A 14,137-nucleotide genomic window follows, 5' to 3' on the forward strand; every position below is an offset into this window, starting at 1 on the left:
TGGAGTGGTTGATTGCTTAACGGCAAGGAAGAATTTCCTGCAAACATTTCAGCCAGTAGATTAGCCTTATCAACCGGGTCAGTGAATACCTGATCACCCTTAACAAGAGTTGGGATTGCCGATGGGTTGCCCTTTACTCTTTTTACGAATGACCAAAAGCTCTTGCTTGCTCTCGGAGAAGCAATATCTTTGGCACGAAGACGCTGTTTTCATGTCTAAGTACTCTGGCACACGAAGTTCTTGCCTTTTTGCGCAGCATTTCGGTATTGACATTTTTGTTCAGACGCCAAGTTCTAGATGCATCCTCTTTTGATATTTTGATTAAGCTGCTATGGGGCATAAATTATGCATTTTTCACCGGATCATGACGGAAGGTGGTTTACATATATACCCGAGGTGGTGGGTATCCCAAGTTCGGCCCGGCCGTACTTTACGTCTTTATATTTATCAACTATTGGGACACCTTTAAACTATTCTTCATGAGGAGCTTTAAAGAAAGCAAAAGATCTCTCTGTCCGGCGCAATTTAATGTCAGTTTAATTTTTTCTTGGTTGACACTATCTTGAGGTGCTCTACACAGCGATAAGAATAGGCAGCAAAAATATTTTTATAACATTGACATACTAAGAATGCCGATTAATTGGCACAATAATAGAGTGATTGACACCCAATTATCCTTGAGCTTAAATTGCTGTTCATACCATAGTTTGTTTGTTTTTGCTAACTAAAAGTTTTTTTTCGAATATTTCATTTTTTGGTATTTACCCAAGTATTAAAAAAAAACATAAAAACTGGGCAAACCTAATAAATTGAGTTTTTTTTTTGTTACTTGCAATGACCACAGTGCACTGTGACAACAAACAACACAAAGCGAATATTTAAAATGGGAAAGTTCTGATGTGAGTGGGCTTTCTTGATTGATGGAATGATTGATTGGCTGTTCGATTAACCACCTCGGCGAGGTGTTTATTTGTTTTTGGTTGCTTTCAAGGCATTGTTGCTTGATTGGAAAAACAGAATTTCGACATTTGCCTTGTTTTGGTGGCATGACTTAAACTTCAAGAAATGCTACTCGACAAAATTATCTTCAAGTACCTACTTTTATTCGGAACGTATTTATTTATTTATATTTCATTTCGTTTTGTCAATAAATTTCAATTTTTATGAATTTATTTATTTTTCTTGTTTTCATTTTTTTTTCGCTCGACATACTTTGGGGGCGATCCCTATCGCCTCTTCACATTTCACTGCACTTAAGAAGGCCGCCCTGGAACAATAGAGGATGAATGAGTGAAGTGCCATTTCCAAATTTGAACCACCGCCACTTGAATTGTTTATGAGTGGACTGACTGGCTGGTTGGGTACTTGTCTTGAATTTCCCAAGAACAGCAATTGAATTGAATTTTTTTTTTTTATTATTTTCTTTGGCTGATAACGCACAGCCACAAGGCCTTTTTGGTGTTTATATTAATTGGTTTTGTGGTTTCTTTTTTTTTTTGTTTAAAATTATTGGGACTCCTTAGTTTCTATTGAATTGAGCAGTTTTGTTAGCGGGATTTCCCGGGAATATTAAAAAAATAAACAATTAATTTTTTTCCGAAAAAAAAATTGATTTGGAAAAAAATTTTGTTATATAAATTATTGTTTTTTTAATGTTCTAGAAAATGGAAAAAAAGTTAAAAAATCTTAGGAACAATTCCCACGAAAATCAATTTTAAATAAACTTTCTATGCAACTTGTATTTTAAACAAAATTTCTTGCTATGGAAGGTTAATCGAGCTAATGACCACAATAAGGTTATTTGAAAGGCTTATGATTTGAGTCACACCATTGTGACTGGCATTTCGATGATCGTCGTCAGTGCTATTGTGAATTATATTTTGCCGCTCCAATAGCTTAGCACTGCTTACCCATTATGTTTTTATTCCCACCACCATAGGATAGGGGCATACTAATCTAGCCATTCCGTTTGTTACACCTCGCAATATTGATCCAAGACCCCCTAATGTAGATATATTCTTGATCGTCTCGACATTCTGAGCCTATATAGCCATTTCCGTCCGTCTGTTGCAATCACAATTGCGGTCGAACACGTAAAGCTAGGAGATTGAACATCTGCACAAACTTTTTACTTTGAGAAGTTTCAGTTTACTCGAAATCAGTTCAGATTTAGGTATAGCTCCTATCAGGGACGTAGCCAGGGGGGGGGGGCCTCGGGTCCGAGCTAGAATCATGAAATTTAGCATCAATGTGGGTCTTGGGTCGTAGGCTAGCGATTAGGCAGGGTTTTGTGATATTCGTACGTTAAGGTACTAAAAAGTACGATTTGTTGACTTTTTTCCCCAGCTGGGCTAGAATTGTGACTTTCCGAAAAAATAAGATTAGGTGACAAAAATTTCCCAAAACAGTACCGGAAGTGGGAAAAATGGTACACTTAGAACCACAATTGGTACTTTTTGGTACCTTGTTTGTTTATTGAGCTAGAGCTTTGAATTTTGGAATATAGGTACACTATGGTAACTTAAATTGGGATGCAAATAGAGTTTTTTGAAAATTAAGAGACAAAAAAGTACCAGGGAGGTAGCCAGGGGGGGGGGCCTCGGGTCCGAGCTAGAATCATGAAATTTAGCATCAATGTGGGTCTTGGGTCGTAGGCTAGCGATAAGGCAGGGTTTTGTGATATTCGTACGTTAAGGTACTAAAAAGTACGAAATGTTGACTTTTTTCCCCAGCGCGAATGGATGGGGCTAGAATTATAATTTTCCGAAAAAATAAGATTTGGTGACAAAAATTTCCCAAAATAGTACCGGAAGTGGGAAATGGTACGCTTAGAACCACAATTGGTACTTTTTGGTACCTTGTTTGTTTATTGAGCTAGATCTTTGAATTTTGGAATAGAGGTACATTATGGTAACTTTAATTGGGATGCAAAAAGAGTTTTTTGAAAATTAAGTGACAAAAAAGTACCAAAAATGGTACGAAATAGGTGAACTTTGCATAGGGCGAACGAGTAGAGCTAGAACTTTGAAATTTGGCTTAAATGATTGTTGTTACGATATAGAAGGGGGTAGATAGAAAAAATATGACAAATAGTAATGGAAACGGATGAAAGGTAAGTTTAGTACCGTATTTGGTACCATTTCATAATTTCTTTACGGATGGTATGAGCTGCTCCCATCCTCAATCCATTCTCCCATCGCATTAAGTCTCATAGTCTTAGTGGCTGTCTCACACTTAATCTGTATGTCAATGGGTCGGATATGTAGAATAATCGCCTATGCCAAGACAACATGTTCTCTGAACCTGTTGTATGGTCCTTTTGTTACACTTTTTCTCCATAGCAGTCCATCAAACTACTGAGACGTATGTAAGTATTGGTCTAATCACGCTCCTGTAGAGCCAGTGGACTATCCTAGGATTCAGGCCCCATTGCGAGCCTACGGTCCGTCTACATAGTGCCCAACATCTGTGAGCCTTCTCAGTACGCTCCTGAATGTGACACTTCCAATTCAGCTTCTTGTCCAAGATCACACCTAGGTATTTGACCTTGTCAGATATCGAAATCGTCTGATTGAGGAAACGTGGTGCTTTAAATTCGCCCACCTTCGTCTCCCTCGTGAAGAGGCATATTTCAGTCTTCTCTAGTCATATGCCATATGCAAGAGCTTTTCTACATCTCACTCGTAGGGTTTGGAGAAATTTTTTCGTTTGATTTTTGGGATAGAAAAAATTGCTTACAAGCCAATTTTCCACCAAAACATGACAGAACAAATTGCTTTAACTGATTTCAGTGGTCTATTTTTGCGCCAATCCAAATTTCATTACGATACCTTTTTCCCAACTCGAGGTAGAAGTTTTTGGGATAGAAAAAATTGCTGTTTTTGACAAGCCAATTTTCCACCAAAACATGACGGAACAAATAGCTTTAACTGATTTCAGTGGTCTAATTTTGCGCCAATCCAAATTTCATTACGATACCTTTTTCCCAACTCGAGGTAGAATTTTTTGTAAGACAGCTCTATTCATGCGATTCTGAGCACATGCAGCAGCAGCAAGAGCCTTTACCATTGTATACCGTTCGAAGGCGTATTAATGGCTTCCAAAAAATATTTGCACTGTGTTGGCAATCAGAGTAAAATTCAGCTCTGACTTTATAACCAAATATCACCGCCCATGTGTCAGTTCCTGCTCCCAATAGCATTACAATTTTCAAAAAAAAAAAAAACAATTGAGTTATCTATACCAATTTCACAGTAACAAGAAATTTGGCAATTTTCGATTTTGAAAAAATGTGGATTGGGCCCCCTCCAAAATAAAATCCTGTCTACGTCCCTGGCTCCTATATATATTTTCGTCAGATTTTGGGCAATTTGCAATAATGTTGTCATTTGTCAACCGTAGTTGTAACAGTTTGAACATATTTGCTCGAAATTTGATAGGCATTGTTTTATAACCCATCTGAAAACATCCGCCGAGGTGTATCACAATTGGTTCAGTATTGGATATAGCTCCCACATTGTGCTTACAGGGTAGGTGTAGAGTATTATACAGTCGGCACTGTCTGACTTTTGTCCTTCCTTACTGGTTTACTCCTTTTTTTTGCCCTTTAAAATGTCCCTAACGGATGGTGCGATACACAAACATTTTGTTTACATTTTGGTGTATGAGTTCGCCATTAAAAGCCGTTACTGATAAACCAGTCAAATGTAATGCAATCGCGCAATTACATTTGACCTCCATCATGAATAACTTTAGAATGGTCTTAATGAGCTCCTTAAGGTATAATATGTTCGAAGAAGTTGACGAAGCGTTTCTTGGTGGAGGATTCATAACATTCAGCTCGGTCGACCTTAACAGGTTTTAAAGATTTCACTTTTCAGTCATATTTCTCAATTTTAGACATTTTGGAATTTTCTATTTTAATGACAAAAAGTTTAGCGCTTTTTGCAATTGATTAATGGAAACTTGTTAGATTTATTAAATAATTGACCATTTCATTGGAAACTAAAACCCGATTATTACACAGCACGAGCACCTCCAAGTCAATATTCGCAAATGACACCAGACAATTAATGCCTCGTTTTCTGTTTTTGTTTCAATTAAAAACTGACATTTCCAACAACCATCAATTATAATAACAGTAATTAATGCAATTGCAACGAACGAACAAAAAAAAAACTAAATTAAATGTCTTCCACACTTTAAACTTATGGGGCTAAATTATAGGAAAAAATTCAAAAAAAAATATTCCAACGAAACAAAGCAAAACGTTGACTTCAATTCAATTTAATGGCATTGTCATGCTAATATTCCAAGTGAATCATAAGCAGAATCTATAATTAAAAAAACAACAACAACAACAACAACAGCAACTACAAAAGAAAATAATAAAAAGACCAGGCCACCAAGATGTTGGGACGGACGGACAGACAAACGCCTTAGATACCCTCCATCTATCTGTCTGTCTGTACCGAGTTCAGCACATTGTTGTCGCCGTTATTTGAAGCTTTGAATAATTCTTCTCTCTGTTGTTGTTGTTGTTGGGGTTGTTATGGGGGGGGGGGGGGGGGGTTTGGTATTTTCTCACGATAATTTTGCTATTTCAATATTATAATTAAATACTCTATCAGCGGAATGACACAAACAAATTGTGGAATATAATAACAATAACACGCCACCGCCAACACAACAAAAACAACAGCAGCAGCAGCAACAACAACAGCGTTATAGTAATAAAATAATGAAACCAACAGAAGAATCCCAAACAGAATATCAAAACAGAAGCATTGCTGTAGTCTTCTACGACCAGAGGCTAAGCAGGCATTCTATGCGTTGGTTGTCCCAAAAAGTTTGCAGATAATTAACGATGACATTGACTTGAAATGATAATTTGTGAAGGGATTCCAAGAACACGTGAAGCTATAAAATAGTCTGATTATGCTAATCTTTCGTAGTGATAACCTAGTTTTAATTTTTAGTTAGATAGTCCCAAACTAAGAGGCGCCAGTGTAGGGGAAGGCATTGGAAAACTACTGACAAGAGGTACACACTTTATAATTCCCGACGAACGTACATACATAGATACATATGTATGTATGTATAATCCTTCATATAATGCCTTACTGCCAGTCCCATTAATAGCGTGTCTCTTATATGAGTGAGACGACACACTCCTCTATGAAATCAGCTGATTTTGACATATAAGCGAATGGACATCGCTCATTTTCAGTCACACAGAGTAAAGCTCAGTATTCTTTTCAGTTTTTCGAGCGGAATGCTATCAAATTCCATATAAAATTAGTAAGGAAGGGCAAAAGTTGGGCGGTGCCGACTGTATAATACCCTACACCTACCCTATAAGTACAATGTGGGAGCTATATCCAATTCTGAACCAATTTTGATGGACCTCGGCGAGCAAAATATGTTCAAACTGTAAAAACTACGATTGAAAAATGACAACATTATGGCAAATTTCCCAAAATCTGACGAACATATATATGGGAGCTATACCTAAATCTGAACCGATTTCGAGCAAACTCCTCAGATAATGTAGTAGACGTTGTGGAAAGCGTTGTGCAAAGTTTTGGCAAGATGGGTCAATAAATGCACTTGCAGTGGCTCCAGGAGAGAAAATCAGGCTATATACATATATGGCAGCTATATCTAAATCTTGGCCGGTACCACAGTAGTGGTGTAGGGTATAAAAACGTCGGCGAAACGTTGGTTGAAAATCGACGAAAAAGTAGTACTCTGTTTATAGTGAGTAAAATGGAAAAAAAAACTATTCTAGTGGCAACACTTGAAACTATTGCCGCCATCATTTTAGTTTGTTTCACTGGTTTCAATGGTTTATATTTCTTTATTTTTTTTGAGAAACAAGTAAAAAGGCCGAGTGGAACTTTGGATACCCACCACCTAGGGTATATATATAAACCATCATTCGTCAGAATCGGGTGAAAAAATACATAATTTATGCCTCCATTGCAGATTTATCGAAATATGGTCCGATTTGGACCTCAACTTGTCTCAAATTTCTGCGAAATCAGACAATAAATGCGCCTTTTATGGGCCCAAAACCTTATATCGAGAGACCGGTCTATATGACAGTTATATCCAAATCTGGAAAGATCTGAGCAAATTGAAGAATAATGTTGGAGGGCCTAACAGAACTCACTGTCCCAAATTTCTGCCAAATCAGACAATAAATGCTCCTTTTATGGGCCCAAGACCTTAAATCGAACGATCGGTCTATATGGTAGCTATATGCAAATCTGGACCGATCTGTGCCATATTACAGAAAGGAGTCGAGGGTCCTTACCTAAGACACTGTCCCAAATTTCGACGACATCGGACAATAAATGCGACTTTTATGGGCTCAAGACCTTAAATCAAGCGATCGGTCTATATGACAGCTATATGCAAATCTGGAACGATCTGTGTAATATTGCAGAAAGGAGTAGAGGGGCCTTACTTAAGTCACTATCCCAAATTTCGGCGAAATCGAACAATAAATGCGCCTTTTATAGGCCCAAAACCTTAAATCGAGCGATCGGTCTATATGGCAGCTATAACCAAATCTGGACCGATCTGTGTAATATTACAGAAGTCGAGGGGCCTTACTTAAGTCACTGTCCCAAATTTCGACGACATCGGACAACAAATGCGCCTTTTATGGGCCCAAAACCTTAAATCGAGAGATCGGTATATATAGCAGCTATATCTAAATCTGGACCGATTTGGGCCAAATACAAGAAGGATGTCGAAGAGCCTAACACAACTCACCGTCCCAAATTTTGGCAAAATCGGACAATAAATGCGCCTTTTATGGGCCCAAGAACTTAAATCGAGAGATCGGTCTATATAGCAGCTATATCCAAATCTTTACCGATTTGGGCAAAATACAAGAAGGATGTCGAAGGGCCTAACATAACTCACTGTTCCAAATGTCGGCGAAATTAGACAATAAATGCGCCTTTTATAGGTTCAAAACCTTAAATCGAGAGATCGGTCTATATAGCAGCTATATCTAAATCAGGACCGATCTAAGCCAAATTCAAGAAGGATGTCGAAGGGCGTAACACAACTCACAGTCCCAATTTTCAGCAAGATCGGACAACAAATGTGGGTTTTATGGGTCCAAGACCTTTAATCGAGAGATCGGTCTATATAGCAGCTATATCTAAATCTGGACCGATCTGAGCCAAATTTAAGAAGCATGTCGAAGGACGTAACACAACTCACTGTCCCACATTTCAGCAAAATCGGATAATAAATGTGGTTTTTAATGGTCTAAGACCTTAAATCGGCGGATCGGTCTATATGGGGGCTAGATCAAGATATAGTCCGATATAGCCCATCTTCGAACTTAACCTGCTTATGAACAAAAAAGAATCTGCGCAAGGTTTCAGCTCAATATCTCTATTTGAAGACTGTAGCGTGATTTCAACAGACAGACGGACGGACATGGCTAGATTGTCTAAGATTTGTAGGCTGATCCAGAATATATATACTTTATAGGGTCGGAATGGGATATTTCGATGTGTTGCAAACGGAAAGACAAAATGAATATACCCCCCTCCTTCGGTGGTGAGTATAAAAATATATAAAATGGAGAAAACAAGTAAGAGCGTGCTAAGTTCGGGCGGCATGAATCCTATATACCCTCCATTTATCGAGTTCTGTGCGCGGTATCTCTTTTTAGGCAAACAAAGAATATTGAATAAGTACTGTTATGCTATTAGAGCTATATCAAGTTATAGTCCGATTCGGACCATAAATGAATGCTGAACATTGTAGAAGTCATTGTATAATATTTCAGCTCATTCGGATAAGATTGCGCCTTGTAGGGGCTCAAGAAGCAAAATCGGGAGATAGGTGTATATGGGAGCTGTATCAAGCTGTATTGAACGATTCAAACCATATTATACACGTCTGTTGGAGGTCATGAGAGAAACAGTTGTACAAAATTTCTGCGAAATCGGATGAGAAATGCGCCCTCTAGAGGCTCAAGAAGTCAAGATGCCCGATCGGTATATATGGCAGCTATATCAGTTTATGTACCGATTTGCCATACTCGCCATACTTAGCACAGTTATTGGAAGTCAAAACACCTCATGCAAAATTTTAGCCAAATCGGGTTAGAATTACGTGCTCTATTGGCTCAAGAAGTAAAGATCCAAGATCGGTTTATATGACAGCTATACCAAATTATGATCCGATTTGGATCATACCTAACACAGTTGTCGGAAATTCGGCTGCTATTCCGAAAGCATAATAGAATACCAACCCTGAATGGGATTTGTAAATCTTGTAAATCTTTTCTTTGGGACCTAAAGAGCCATATTCCTGTGGTTCTACAGCACTAACAGTCGTCCATTACAACACAGCAAATCAATCTTCCCAGTCAATTACATGCAACTCTGCCCTCCGGCACCAAACTAATCTGCCTAAAATATCTCCATTCTCTTTCTCGTATTTCCATGCCAATACTCTCTTTTAATTATGGCGTAAATAATACTTTGTAATTTTTAATTCATTAACATTTTGCTTATCTTTAGCATCACTTTTTATTTTATTATCATGACACCCAACATGTGCATCTTTATAGCGATTTTTCATTGAAATTCGCTGAAAGCATTTCAGTGTTCAATTCCAAATCTTATCGATTGCTGTGAGAGTTTAATGTTTCGTGTTTGTTGTTGTTGTTATTCATTTCTCCACACAAAATATTTGTTGCTGCGGATGTTTGTGCTGTCGAGAGTATTCCCTCGTTTGTCTGGGGGTTTTTCTTTTTGCCTCTGTTGTTTACTCATTTGCTTGGCCGGTTGGTTGTGTGTTTTATGTGTGTGTGGGTATGCTTGTATTCTCCACATTTCACTTTCGTTGTGTGTGCTGCTGTTGAAATCAAGCATTTAGCACGCAGATGATAAGAGCCTCTTTAGCTCAGTGGCAGAGCACTGGTCTTGTAAACCAGGGGTCGTGAGTTCAATCCTCACAGGAGGCAACTCAAGAAATTATTTTTTTTTTAATTTTTTTTTGTTATGTAATTAAAATTAATTAAAAAGAAAAACATCTTTATATAAAAATAAGGATATTAAAGGCAAGTAAGACTCCTTGCATTGTCAAAATTTCATTTCCACAGAAATTTTTTTGACTTTTATTTCTACGGGAAATTTTATCGTTAATCTATTTTTGAGGATAGTTAAACAAAATTTCGATTGTAATGAAATTTTGTAAACATTTTGATTCTAACGAAATTTTAGTTTCCACAGAAAATTTTTTTGAAATTTCATATTCAAAGGAACAAGATTTTATTTTTGCAGAAAATTTTGTCAATATTTGATTTTTGATTTATATGGAAATTTAGTCCAAATTTCATTTCTATAAGAAATATTGTCAAAATTTCATTTCTATATATATTATAGTATATATATTCTTGACCATCGTGACATTTTAAGTCGATCTAGCCAAGTCTGTTCACCCGTCCTTGTGTTTGCCTATCGAAATCGCGCTAACTTTCAAAGGAGTACAGCTGGGGGCGCTTGAAAATTTGCAATTGCCACTAGAGGGCGCAATTTTTACCCGAATTAGCTGAAAATTTTTACGAGGTGTTTTGTTAAGACTTTCAACAACAGTGCTGCGGACGGATGGGGTGGCCACTCCGTGACTTGGCCCTGAAAATATATATCAGATTCGTGCTGTTATGTGGATGGAGTGGCCCCATAGAAACTTTTTCCCGAATATTAATATTAGATTCGTGCTTTACTCCTAAAGACCTTTGAGCCCTATATTGCTATGGTCGTAAACTTGTCCTCTTTGGGGCGTGTTTTTGTGGAGGGGCGGCCCCCCAAAAGCTTGGTCCCACATTTGGATATCAGATTCGCCTTCTACACTGAAATACCTTTAATTGGAGCCGCATATTGCTATGCTCAGTAAATATGACCCGTTTGTGGGTGTTTTGGGGAAGGGATAGATGAGGAGGCCACTCAGAGACTTCGCCCTGAAAATATATAACGATTCCGTGTTCTACTATACTCTCGAATATCTTTCATTGTCCCGATTGGTCCACTTTACATTTTGGGCGGTTCTCCTGGGTTGACACCTTTGTACTTGGATCCAAGTTTTGACACCATATTCGTATTCTATTCCCGAAAACCTTTTATTTTAAGCCATTTTGTCCGAACCGGTCCACTTTGATTTTTCGCGGTAATTTTGGTGTGGTTTTGGTCTTGGGACGGCTCGCTAGGTACTTGGACCCAATTTTTAATACCATATTCATATTTAACTACCAAATCCCTTTCGTTTGAGTCCCATACTGTCCCAATCGGTAAATATGTTCTGCTGGGGGGTTTTACGCGGTGGGCAGGCCCCTCAGACACAAAGGATTACATTTTTATGCCAGATTTGTACTCTTCTTTGAAATACCCATATTGCCTAATGTGCTAAAAGTGTTCTGTTGGGTGGTGTTTTTGGGGTGAGGGACCCCCCGACATTTTGTATAAAATTTTTATGCCAAGTTCGTAATCTACTCCTAAACACCTTTCTTTTGACACCCATATTGTCCTTATCGATAAACATGTCCCTTCGGGAGGGTTTTGGGATGGGGCGTCCCCCAGGTTATTCGTCCCCAAAATTTTATACCAATTTCGAGTTTTTGGGGTACCACCCAGGTGGCTTAGAAAATTTCGCTTAAATCGGTGCATCTACTCCGAGATCTGGCGTTTTTGAAAATTGTGGAAAGGGGAGAGTCCGCCCCCGCTTTGCCACAACTTCACTTCCTATAAAATAAAATTTTGTCAAAATATAATTTTTATACGAAATTTCGCCAAAATTTCATTTTATATGAAATTTCATCAAAATTTTATTGTTTACGAAATTTTATTAAAATTTCCTTTTTGAGGGCATTTTGGCGAAATTTAATTTTTATGGGAAATTTTGTCAAAATTTCATTTTTATAGAAAATATTGTCAAAGTTTCATTTTTATAGGAAATTTTGTCAAAATTTCTTTTTTATAGGAAATTTTGTCAAAATTTAATTTTTATAGGAAATTTTTCAAAATTTAATTTTTATAGGAAATTTTTCAAAATTTAATTTTTATAGCAATTTTTGTAGGAAATTTTGTCAAAATTTAATTTTTATAGGAAAGTTCGTCAAAATTTCTATTTTTTTTTTTGTGGAAATTTAATTGTTGTAGGAAATTTTTGTCAAAATTTCATTTTTATAGGAAATTTTTTTCAAATTTTACCTTTATAGAAAATATTGTCAAAGTTTCTTTTTTATAGCAAATTTTGGCAAAATTTAATTTTTATAGCAAATTTTGTGAAAATTTAATTTTTGTAGGAAATTTTTTCAAAATTTAATTTTTATAGGAAAGTTCGTCAAAATTTCTATTTTTTTTGTGAAAATTTAATTTTTGTTTTTTGTAATTGTAATTTATTTTTATAGGAAATTTTGACAAAATTTCAGTTTTATAGGAAATTTTGTCAAAATTTCAGTTTTATAGGAGATTTTGTCAAAATTTCATTTTTATAGGAAATTTCGTCAAAATTTAATTTTTATAGGAAATTTTGTCAAAATTTAATTTTTATAGAAAATTTTGTCAAAATTTAATTTTTATGGGAAATTTTGTTAAAATTGAATTTTTATAGGAAATTTTGTCAAAATTTAATCTTTAAAGGAACTTTTGTCAAAATTTCATTTTTATAGGAAATTTTGTCAAAAATTAATTTAAGAACAAAATTTTGGCAAAATATCGTTTTATAGCAAATTTTGTCAAAATTTTATTTACTAGAAAATTTTGTCAAAATTTAATTTTTATAGCAAATTTTGTCAAAATTTAATTTTTATAGGAAATTTTGTCAAAATTTCATTTTTATAGGAAATTTTGTCAAAATTTAATTTTTATAGGAAATTTTGTCAAAATTAAATTTTTAAGGAAATTTTGGCAAAATTTCATTTTTATAGGAAATTTTGTCAAAATTTCATTTTTATAGGAAATTTGGTCAAAATGAAAATTTGACAAAAATTTCCTATAATTTTAAAAATTTTTACTATAACAATTAAATATTGACAAAATTTTCTATAAAAATTAAATTTTGACAAAATTTCCTATAAAATGAAATTTTGACAAAATTTCCTATAAAAATTAAGTTTTGACAAAATTTCCTATAAAAATGAAATTTTGACAAAATTTCCTATAAAAATAAAATTTTGACAAAATTTCCTATAAAAATGAAATTTTGACAAAATTTCCTATAAAAATGAAATATTGACAATATTTCCTATAAAAATGAAATTTTGACAAAATTTCCTATAAAAATGAAATTTTGACAAAATTTACTATAAAAATGAAATTTTGACAAAATTTACTATAAAAATGAAATTTTGACAAAATTTTCTATAAAAATGAAATTTTGACAAAATTTCCTTAAAAATATTTCCTATAAAAATAAAATTTTGACAAAATTTCCTATTAAAATGAAATTTTGACATAATTTCCTATAAAAATGAAGTTTTGACAAAATTTCCTATAAAAATTTAATTTTGACAAAATTTGCTATAAAAATGATGTTTTGACAAAATTTTCTATATAAATTAAATTTTGACAAAATTTCCTATAAAAATGAAAATTTGAAAAAATTTCCTATAAAAATGAAATTTTGAAAAAAAATCTTCCTATACAAATTAAATTTTGACAAAATTTCCTATAAAAATTAAATTTTGACAAAATTTTCTATAAAAATTAAATTTTGACATAATTTAATTAGTCCAAATTAAATTTTGACAAAATTTCCTATAAAAATGATATTTTGACAAAATTTCCTATAAAAATTCAATTTGACAAAATTTCCTATAAAAATTAAATTTTGACATAAATTAATTGGTCCAAATTAAATTTTGACAAAATTTCCTTTAAAAATGATATTTTGACAAAATTTCCTATAAAAATTCAATTTTGACAAAATTTCCTATAAAATGAAATTTTGACGAAATTTCCTATAAAATGAAATTTTGACAAATTTTCCTATAAAATGAAATTTTGACAAATTTTCCTATAAAATGAAATTTTGACAAAATTTCCTATAAAAATGAAATTTTGACCAAATTTCCTATAAAAATGAAATTTTGACAAAATTT

At 34.5% G+C, this 14,137-nt stretch overlaps 1 non-coding gene across 1 annotated transcript; it reads left to right on the plus strand.

Annotated features, from left to right (window-relative positions):
- The first annotated feature begins 9,931 nt into the window (after window positions 1-9,931).
- On the plus strand, window positions 9,932-10,003 carry Trnat-ugu (transfer RNA threonine (anticodon UGU)). Its single transcript has one exon. It is a non-coding gene; the product is annotated as a tRNA-Thr (tRNA).
- The last annotated feature ends 4,134 nt before the right edge of the window (window positions 10,004-14,137 follow it).

This window comes from Stomoxys calcitrans, chromosome 2 (genome assembly GCF_963082655.1).
Source record: "Stomoxys calcitrans chromosome 2, idStoCalc2.1, whole genome shotgun sequence".
NCBI lineage: Eukaryota > Metazoa > Arthropoda > Insecta > Diptera > Muscidae > Stomoxys > Stomoxys calcitrans.